The following is a 12,184-nucleotide window of genomic DNA, read 5'->3' on the forward strand; positions in this document are numbered from 1 at the left end:
GTAGAGTCGTAGAAACCTCATTAGATTAGAGAATTTTTGGATTGTATTAGTGCATCTTTGAATTTTGAATTTTGGTGTTCTTGAAAAAAATTATTAGTATGTTAGATTCTCTTATGTCTCGAATGCAACTACATCATTACGGGCCTAAGATTGACATAGTTCATGGTGGATTTCGACTATGAAAGGGTGGAAGTGAGGGGTTATTTTTCCAAAAAAAATTACAATTTGGATGTAAGTTAGAGTCTTATAAACTTTATTTTTGTGTAAAAAGGTTCATACAAACTTTATGAAGCTTGATCTACATTAAATCTTTAAAATACAAATAAAAGTCAAAAAACTGCCATGGGAGGGGAGGTTGACTATAGTTGTAAATTTTCCACCATAGCTGTACCACTAAAGTGGTAAGTTCCACTACAGCAGTAGTGATATTTTTGTTAATTAACCATTAGGATGTTACCTGGAAGAAGACTCTAGGATTTTCTTCCTTGAAATTTTCAAATTACTTCCCTTATATATTACCCCCAATCTAGTTTATTAATTAGTAATTGAAATGATTTGTAAAAATATCATGGACCACTAACTATGCTACCAAATATTCCCCAACTCTACTATCTGTAATCATGTAACGCCCCAAATCTGGTACCCAGAACGCTAAACGGTGCTCATGATCCCGAAGGACCACAAGCTAGCACATGACTAATATCTATACCTGTATACTGTATAAAGTACTTTATAATACGAAAACATGAACTGAAAGGCCATAAGGTTGAATACTGAATATGATCTAAATGATATAACATTTGTGTGGGGTAATGGAATACCCAAAACAAAATTGAACATACTAAAGTCTAAAACATGATAGTCTTGAAAGCCTCTAACTGGATGAACTGTCTGTGTAAGGAGTTGATGGGACATATCTCCAACTAACACAAACAAATAAACTGATTAATGTGATAATAAGGAAATAATTGTGACCTCGAAAGATGAGGACTCACTTCCAACTCTGTCTGCGAATATCTGGAATCTACTATTTCTCTGGAGCTCGTGTCTCTGAGCCTATGGTATAAGACACCATAGCACAAATGCATCAGTACTTTGAATGTACTGGTATACATGTAAGGGAGGCTGAATGAATGGGGTTCATATGCATGAACAATAATAATAACTGACTAACTATCATGAGCATAAGATTAAATACATGAGATATAACAACTGACACTAATACTGTGATGACATGCTTACTAAATCTGAATATAACTGATAACATAAGTGAATGTATCTGACAGTCCTGAATATGATGGAACTATCTGAGTTCTGTACTGTATCTGAGTTGACTGTATCTAACAGTCTTAAAATCTGAAGAACTATCTGAGTTCTATTACTAAGACTGATTGACTGTGTCTGACAGTCCTGATTCTGTAACATGAAACTATGGGAAATAGTTATCTAACTGACATACCCCTAATACGCCATTATGGCTAAGTTGGGGTCCAATCTGTAACCCCAATTGGAAGCGTGTCAATACCGCAGCACCGGTAAGGACAAGCTGTGGGAGACCCTCATCTGATAGTGTCCCCTATATGAGAATGGTGAGGCCCTTATCTGACAGTGCTTATCCACCTCATCAACCCTCATTGGACAGTGATGATGTCTCAACCTATGCTGGCTACATAGTTCTGAAATACAAGGAGGACTTCTAAGAATCACACCCTTATCTAATAGTGTGTATTCCCATCCTTGGGTTCACTCGGTGTTAATTCCTACTCCCATCTGAATAGACTCTGAACATGATTTACTAAACTGAACATGGGCTGATTTATAGAATTCTGTTGATTGATGGAACATTGCTGATATCTGACAACTGACTGAGTTCATGAGATCATGGAGATTTCTTGAGTGATAAGACTGTTTGAAGTCTAAGGATCCTAGGTTGAATGAGAGTATCATAAAAACATGATAGGCTCTAGGTACACAGCTAATGTTTCGAGTATGAGTACCCCCAGGACTCGATGGAAGGAAACTGATCAAGCATAACTTACTTGAACATATAACTAACATCATAATCCATAATAAATTTGTAGAATCATTACATCAAAACACGTGATAGGCATAACTTTTACATACATGAGGATTTCATGGTATCATGCTAGTTAGGCATTTTTCCTTCATCTAAGCATTTAATCAAACATAATAAAGGCATGGTACATGTAAATATCATTGTAAAATAATTAAACATCATGGTTCAATTCTAATTTTATCATTCAAGGGTTTATTCATAGGTTTGCATGAATCTATATCTATAACAACTTAACCCACATAGAATTTATCACCCAACATGGAGTAGAATTAATTTTTTATCATCCACATAAACAAGAGCAGCCAAATCATGAAATTCATAAGAAAATCCATAAACTTGAATTTAGAAAAGGCATTCTTGGGCTTCATGGATGAAAGAAGTCTATGAATGAACACTATGTATACCTTAGTTCATAATTTCGTAAAGATTGATGGTGAAACCTTCTTGAATCTGAATCTTCTATGAAAACCCTAGCTTGTGCTTGAGAGGTTTTGGAGAGAAGAAAGTGTATTTTGGGTGAAAAGTGGTTGAATCACATGTTAAGGGAATTAAATAGGGGTGGGAAGTTGACCCTTTTAACCCTGGATGCATCATTTAATTTCAGTAAAATTTCCACGAACTGAACCCCTAGTGCGACGCGGCGCTATTGTGCCGTGTCACTGGAATTTGACAATTGGGAAATTGAGGTATGGCGCGAGCGGAGCCATTGCGTTGCCCCTTATTTTGCAACCTGGAACTTTGGCACGACGTGAAGGAAATCGTGGTTAGACACTGGAAAATGGATAATTTTGTATTTGCGCCCTAGCGCGATGCGCCATAATCACGGACGCCTACTAGAATTTTTGAAAGGCCATTTCCTCTTGAGGCACGGCGTGCCACTGACTAATATGGTGCTATTTTATGATAGGAACTTGAAATAGTCATAACTTCTGACCCGATTATCAGATTTGGACGAATCTTATATCGATGGCAAGATTATTGAATTTACCATATGAAAAAAGTGAAAATCTTGAAAATTCCTCATGGAATTACCATTATTCAATTTAGAAGCTAATACTAGACATTCTTAAGATGAAATTAGCTAGGAAAAAGTACAGGGTATTACAATATCTCCCCCTTGAGAACATTCATCCTTGAATGAAACTAACTGAGGGGGGAGAAAACACAACTGACATACATACTGAACATGAATAACTATAACATGATCTCATGACTGACATGACTGACAAGATGAACATATAATACTGAACATGCATAACTGATTCATGTGTAACTGATATAAGAATGCATGATTTAGTGTTCTGAAGAACTAAGTTTCTCATAATGAGAATGCATGTTTGATGCATAATTACATAACTGAACCGATACATAAGTGCATGACTGAATATGCAATGGTACTTGATACCAAGTTTATATTGGGGACATGAGCATGAAACTGCATACCAAGTTTGTGATAAAAACTGAACATAAAACTGAGTAAGCTTAAGAAGAACTATTACCTTGAGCTTGATCTGAGTTGGTGAAAAAGAGGTGGGATACTTGGTATGCATGTCTGCCTCTGCTTCCTAAGTAGCTCCCTCGACGGACTGATTTCACCAAAGAACCTTAACTTGAGAGACTTCTTTGTTTCTCAATCTACGAGTTTGATAGTCTAAGATTTCAACTGGAATTTCTTCATAAGAAAGAGTGTTCTGAACATGAATGTTCTGAATAGGGACTACAACTGATGGGTCACCTATGCACTTCTTAAGCAAAGAGACATGAAATACTTGATGAACTTAGGCTAGATCTAAAGGCAATTCAAGCTCATAGGCTACCTTGCCAAAGCGACTGAGAATCTTAAAGGGACCAATATATCGGGGATTGAGCTTTCCCTTCTTGCCGAATCTCTTTACTCCTTTCATGGGAAAGATCTTTAGATAGAAATGATCACTAATTTGAAACTCGAGATCTTTTCTACTAACATCTACAAAAGACTTCTGTCAGCTCTGAGCATCCCAGAGTCTTTCTCTAATCAACTGGACTTTTTCTAAGGTGTCGAATACCAAGAAAGGACCTATGACTGAGGCCTCACTAAATTTGAACCAACCAATTAGAGATCTACATCTCCTACCATATATAGCTTTGAATGGAGCTATTTGAATACAAGAATGATAGCTGTTGTTGTATGCAAACTCAATTAAAGGTAGGTGGTCATCCCAACTTCCCATGAAATTGATTGCACACGCCCTTAGCATATCTTCTAACATCTGAATGGTCCTTTTCGCTTGACCATCTGTTTGAGGATGAAAGGTTGTACTAAGATGAACTTGGGGACCAAGACCCTTTTGGAATGCTTTGCAGAAATAAGAGGTGAACTGGGTACCTTTATATGAGATAATAGACAACGAAACACCGTGCAATCTGACCAACTCCTTGATGCAGAATTTGGCGTAATCATCGGTTGAATAAAAGGTATGGACTAGAAGGAAATGAGTTGATTTATCATTCTATATATAATGACCCAGACTAAATCATGCTGATGACGAGTTTGAGGTAAACCCATCACGAAGTCCATGTTCACAACTTCCCACTTCCAAGTAGGAATACTAAACTCCTACATGGACCTACTAGGCTTCTGATGCTCTATCTTAACCTACTGACATATAAAGCACTTAGCCATAAACTCTGCAACATTTCTCTTCATCCCACTCCACCAATAGACTTTCTATAAGTCGTAGTATATCTTTGTGTCCCCTGGATGAATAGAGTAGCACGCACCATGCGCTTTTGCAAGAATTTGCTTTCTTAATTCATCTATACCTGAAACACAGAGACGAACCTGACAATGAAGGACACCATCTCCCCCTTAGCAAAAAACCTCTATTTTTTTATGCTTGACTAACTCTTTCAACTTGACAAGGTTGGGATCTCTATCTTGCTTTTCTTTCATCTCAGAAACTAAAGATGAATCTAAACTACTCTGAACCCATATATCACCCTCTTTTATATCGACTAAGCGAATGCATAGTCTGTTAAGCTGATGGACTTCCTGAGCTAACTTCTTCTTACTATCCTCAACATGAACAACACTACCCATGGATAGTCTACTGAGAACGTCATCCACTGCATTGGCGTTGCCCAGATGATAGAGGACACTCATGTAATAATCTTCAAGAGCTCTAACCACCTTCTTTTATGAAGATAGAGATCTTTTTGAGAAAAAACATACTGGATACTTTTATAATAAGTGAACACAGCTACATGAACACCATATAGATAATGCCTCCAAATCTTAAAGTCAGACTACGACTGCTAACTCAAGATCATGAGGAGGATAATTCTTCTCATGGGGCTTAAGTTGTCTAGAGGCGTAGCCTATGACTTTACCATGTTGCATGAGGACACAACCCAAACCTACTCTGGATGTATCACAATACACTACAAAACCATCTGGACCATCTGGAAGAGCTAATATTGGAGCTGAGGTGAGTCGAGTCTTCAACTCCTGAAAACTCTTCTCGGAAGGATCTGACCACTGAAACTTGACTTTGTTCTGAATCAATCTGGACATAGGGGATGCAATAGAAGAAAATCCCTAAACAAACCATCTGTAATAGTTGTCCAAACCTAATAAACTCCTGATATTTGATAAAGAGATAGGGTGAGGCCAGTTTTTTACTACTTTGGTCTTTTGAGAATCCACTCTAATGCCATCACCGAAAATGATATGACTAAGGAATGCTACTATCCTTAGACAAAATTTGCACTTACTGAATTTGGCAAATAGCTGATGATCTCTGAGAGTCTGAAGTACTATTCTAAGATAGTAGCACTCACTGCGAGAATAAACCAGAATATTATCTATTAAGACTATGACGAACATGTCTAAAAACTGCTTGAACACATTGTCCATCAAGTCCATAAAAGCTGTTGGGGCATTGGTAAGACCAAATGATATAACTTAGAATTTGGAATGACCATACCGAGTATGAAAAGTTGTTTTTGGAATGTCACATTCTCTAACTCTGAGCTGATGATAGCCAGATCTGAGATCTATCTTAGAGAAATAACTGGCACCCTGAAGTTGATCAAACAAGTCATCGATTCTGGGAAGAGGATACTAGTTCTTAACCATGACCTTATTGAATTGACGGTAGTCTACACACATCTTAAGACAACCATCTTTTTTGTACACGAATAATACTGGAGTATCCCATAGGAAAATGTTGGTCCTGATGAATCCCTTATCTAAGATATCCTTCAATTATTCTTTTAGTTCTCTGAGTTCTTCTGGTGCCATTCTATATGGCAAAATAGATATAGGCTGAGTATCTGGAAGAAGATTAATGTCGAAGTCTATTTTCCTTTCTGGTGGAATTCCTGGAAGATTTTTGGGAAAGACATCTGAATATTCACCTATAACTGGAACTGATTCAAGGCTGGGAGTTTCGAAACTAGTGTCCTTAACTCGAACAAAATAATAGACACATTCTTTAGATATCACTATCCTTGCCCGAAGGTAAGAAATAAGTTGACCTCTAAAAGCGGATACACTACCCTTCCACTCTAGGATGGGTTCATTCAAAAACTAAAATTGAACTATTCTATTTCTGCAGTTAACTGTGGTGTAGTGGGAATAAAGCCAATCCATGCTGAGAATGATATCAAAATAAGTAATCTCTAATTAGAATAAGTCTGCTAAAGTGACTTTCTGAAATATCATAATCGCGCAGTTCTTGTATACCCGTCGGGCTATGATGGTTTTACTCACTGGGGTAGAGACTGAAAAGGGCTCTACTAGGATTTTAAGACTAATTCAGAAATAGCCTGCTATATAGGGAGTAACAAAAGACAAAGAAACTCCTGGATATAGCAAAGAATAAACATTCACATAAAAGATCTGTAATGTACCAGTACCTACATTAGGAGAATTTTCCTGATCCTGTCGGGACTGAAAAGCATAGAGATGATTTGGACGTTGCCTACGAGTAGAACTAGTGGTGGCACCCTACTGATTCAAGAGATTGGACTGAGCTAAGAAGCGAAGATGACTCTAATAACCTGACTGAGGGCAGTATAACACCCCGTATTCAAGTATGTGTATTGGCGTATTCAAGTACATGTATTGGTCTTATTTATATGGAATTAATTTTTTTATTATATTTATACCAGAATTTGCCCATCGATGGTTCCATGTGAATGTTATTGAATAAGCTTTCCAATGATATAAATATTTCCAAAAACGGATAGATTTCGTATATAATCGAGCACGTTTGAAACTATAAAACGGTGGCCAGGATATTTGGGAATAGTAAATGTGCAGGAAATACTAAAGCCAGCTTAATTTTTGGGTCAACTTTGAACGATCATAACTCCCTTAATATAATGAACTGGGAGAGGTGCGACCTATTAAAAGAAATATCTTTGAGTCTTATTTCCAATGCAATTGGTTTCATCCAAATCCAACATCTAAGTAAGGAGTTATACTTGTTTTACTTCAGCCTATCAAAACAGATTTTTAGGGTCAACTTCAAACAACCATAACTCCTTGTATAGGATGGTGCGGGCAGGGGGGACGGCGGGGGAGGCCGGCTCCATGACCTCGGTTGGTTGCCGAAGATGACCCCTCGCCTTGGTCTCCAAATAAGTTTTTCTAATAGTAAAAAGCTGGGTGGCCTACTTTATATGAAATAAAATCCCTTTGAATTATCCTTCCAACAATACCAATTTCACCAAAATATGATATCGGAGCAAAGAGTTATGGTCGATCTACTTTAGCTTATCAAAATAGTTTACCAAAGGACAGATTTGACATTATTTAAATTTTAAAGGCATTTTGGTCATTTCCTATTATATTATGGAAGGGAATATGTATATATATACATGTATATGAGTTCAAAAACTCATTTTCATCATCAATCATTGAGAAAGAATAAACCCTAGCCAAATGTGACCTTTAAATTATTTTTGATTCAACCGTAGAAATTCCAAAGTAATCTGATAACTGCATTTGTCATCTCGAGAGCGTCGAACGGCACCTATTATTTTTTCAAACAGGATTGCATAATCAAGAGTGAATTCTAACGTATGAATATTGTTTGCCTTTATTCTTTTCCATATGTATATGTGTGATAGAGGATTATATGTTTTGGTTGTTATTAAAAGGTGATAGAAATAGGGTTATGGACTATTTTGCATGGTTTGGTTGTATTGAATTATGGAAGGTGGATATGGTAATTGAGTTATGGAAGGTGGATATGGTGATATACTATTGAATTGATGATTATTTATGTCTATGGCTCAATTTGGTTTAATGGATTGGTTGGAAGGATAAATGAATCCAAACTTGATATTGGAGGATGTTGTAAGAATATGCATGGCATGTGAATGTAATTGGATTATAAGAGGGTTAAAGTGACACCCTTTATGGTGTAATTAAGGCTTACTACTTAACCACTAGTTTGGTGAATTCAAATAATTGAATTGTGACGTTTGGTTGCTAATACTAGATTGATATATGTGTTCATTGTAGATAAGTAATCCAAAAAGACAAGAAGTCCATTTGGGACTAGTATTGAAGGTTGACAGTCAGGTATGTAAAGCATACTCTATACCATATCTTTGGCATGAAAGTGAACAACGATACTATTAAGAAAGTTTCCAAAGTTATTCAATTACATGTGATCCTTAATGGTTTTGTATGATGTCCTACATTACCAATGAACTTGTTTCCACCCTACAAGATGTCAAGATATTCCAATACTTACTTGTTTTCCAAATCTTACATGTTTATTGCACTAATGAATATCAGAAGGTATCCGGTTACTCAAACAAGATCCATGTGCTATTAATGACTCCAAAACGTTTCATTGATATACCAATAAGTTCCTACTTCATTGTTATGGCATTGATGACTCCAAAATACTTTATTGATGTGCCAATGAATTCTTAGTTCATCGTTATTGCATTGATGGTCTATTTATATATCTCTTATTGATGTATCATTGTTTCAAAGTATAAAAAATGTGGTGGCGACTGAAATAACAATCTGAAAGATTAATTGAACTAAGTGATGGAATTTTTATCTTATCGGGTGGTATCCCAGGGGCATAAGCCTATCATGGGTAGATCCCTATTATGTGTTTATGGGTGGTATCCCAGGGGCATAAGCCTATCATGGGTCGATCCCAGTTGATATGTACTGGAGGCAGCCTAATAGTCACAGTATAGTACAGTAATGATTACAAAGCTGATAAGAACGAGGGTAAAGTGATTGAATAAATACAATGTACAGATTGTCATAAGTTCTAGTAAGTGTGGTCCACTCCTATTATGATTTATTCACTTGTTTCAGATTTCTATTGAGCTCCTTTATCATATGTGATTATCTACAGCTTTACATACTCAGTACATATTTTGTACTGACGTCCCCCATGGAGGACCTGCATTTCATGCTGCAGACACAGGTACCTCAGCTCATACACTGCACAAGTAGGAGTCAGGATATCCAGCTACTTGTGGTGAGCTCTAGTTTACTTTGGGGATTTCCGTGTCATATCCAGTCACTTTTGGTATTATATAGAAGTTAGTTATATGGCGGGGTGTGTCCCAAACTTAGTTAAACTCTGTGTATTGTCTAGAGGCTTTGTAGACCTAATGTACAGTCAAGGTGGTGTTTTGTTAATAGACGTGATGGCTCCAACGGCCAAGTATTGTATATACATATTTATGTGTGCTCGAGCTTATACAAGTGATTATTTCCTTTTATATGCGACATGGTGCTGTCTGAATTTTGGGTTGTCATAGAGATATGCATGGGAAGTATAAGGTTATGAGTTGGTTCTCCCAGGCCTCCTCGATTACGGGTGCCAATCCACCCCAATAGGATTTGAGGCTTGACAATAGTGGTATTAGAGAAGTTCATCCTAGTGATTCTACAAAGTCGTGTCTATGTAGAGTCTTGTTTATCGGTGTGTTATGCACTGCATCTATAAACAGGAGGCTATGGACATTTAGGAATTGTTTTTTTCCTTTATGTCTTAGATCGTACGATAGATCCTATATTGTATATGAAGTCATTGTTGACCACTGAATCTATTTATTTCTCTTATTATAGTAACGATGCCGGTTACCAAAAGCAAGAATATCGGTAAACAAGTAGATGTAGCTATCGGAGAGGGGACTAGTAAGTCGCCCAATATACCACCTAATCAAAGTGAGGCTTCAACTGAGCATGTATCAGAAACTTCTTCCACTCTGGAAGAAATAAAAGGGAGGATAACTGTATCCCCAGAGCCACCTATTAATGCTGGTGATCAAGATCTTAGAAATGCAGTGCAAATTTTAACTCGTATAGTTTTTGGGCAAGCTCAAGGGAAAGCCATTCCTACCACGGGTCCTAGAGGTACAGATAGAGCGGCTAACCTTCGAACACAGGATTTTCTTAAGATGGATCCTCCCACTTTTACTGTATTAGATCTTAACGAGGAACCACAGGACTTTATTGATAAAATTTTAAAGGGCCTTAGATGTTATGCATGTAACGGGTAGAGAGATAGTGGAGTTAGTGGCATATAGATTCAAAGGAGAGGCTATATATTGGTACGAGGACTGGAAATGATCTAGGGGTATTAATGTACCCCCAACTACTTGGAAAGAGTTCAAAGAGGCATTTCTTAATCATTATCTTCCATTTGAGATTCGTCAGGCTCATGCATATCAGTTTTTAAATCTTCGTCAAGGGAATATGAGCATGAGGGAGTACAATCTCCGATTTAATTCCTTGTCAAGATATGCTCCTAATGTTGTATCTACTATGGATGACAGAGTTTATCAATATGTGGATAGAATGGATCCATAGTTGGTTAGAGATTGTACTGTTGCTGCTTTGAACAAAGATATGGACATAGCGAGGATCCAAGATTTTTCACAGAAAATGGAAGATCAGAGGTAGAGGAGAAGAACACAGGAATTAAAAAGAGGATATTCCAAGAGGGCCAAATCTACTAGGCAGTTCATGGAATCCTAAGGAGGATTCAAACCACAGTTTTCTGCTATACCACCTAGGCCATTATTTTCTTATTCTGTAGCTATTGCCCCACCACAGTTCCAAGGGTCCAGAGGAAATCAATTTGGGTACAAAAGTGAGAGTCAGAGTTTACGAATAGTGGGGTACCAAGGGCAAGAGAATATGAGCCAATTAAGACCTCCTCGAGATCCATGCAATAAATGAGGAAGGTATCATTTGGGCGTATGTTGGCTAGGGACTAATTTTTGCTTTAGATGTGGTATATCGGGGCATATGATAAGAGAATGCCCACGAAGAGGCATAAGGGGTATGGCATGACCTACAGGGTCATTTGTTGCATCATCATCATCGATGCCTTATTCAGGAAGGGGTGCACAACCAATGGGTCATATTATAGGTGATAGAGGAGCCACGAGTTCTAGCGGGGCTCAAAATCGTACGTATGCTATAGCGGATCGACAGAATTTAGAGGCTTCCCCAGATGTAGTTACAGGTATGTTGTCTATCTTTTTATTCGATATATATGCCTTAATTGATCCCAGTTCTACATTATCTTATGTTACTCCATTAGTTGCTGAAAAGTTTGAAAGGATACCTGAACTGTTAGTTAAGCCATTTGAAGTGTCCACACTGGTTGGGGAATCTATTATAGCTAGAAGGGTTTACCCAAACTGTATAGTAACTATTTGTGGTTGTGATTTGATGGCTGATCTTGTGGAGTTAGAAATGGTAGATTTTGATGTTATAATGGGTATGGACTGGTTGGCATCTTGTTATGCCACAATTGATTGCTACACAAAAAAGGTATATTTCCATTTTCCAAATGAATCTGTCCTTGAATAGAAAGGTGAAATTGGCGCGCCAAGAGGTAGATTTATTTCTTATTTTAAGGTAAGAAGAATAATTTCCAAGAGATACATATATCATTTAGTTAGAGTAAGGGATACAAAAGCGGAGCCACCAACTCTTCAAGCTATTTCGATGGTAAATGAATTTTCTGATGTATTTCCTAAAGATCTTCCAGGTTTTCCTCCTGAACGAGAAGTAGAGTTTGGTATTGATGTAATACCAGGCACCCAACTAATCTCCATTCCTCC

This window comes from Capsicum annuum, unplaced genomic scaffold (genome assembly GCF_002878395.1).
Source record: "Capsicum annuum cultivar UCD-10X-F1 unplaced genomic scaffold, UCD10Xv1.1 ctg5201, whole genome shotgun sequence".
Taxonomy (NCBI): domain Eukaryota; kingdom Viridiplantae; phylum Streptophyta; class Magnoliopsida; order Solanales; family Solanaceae; genus Capsicum; species Capsicum annuum.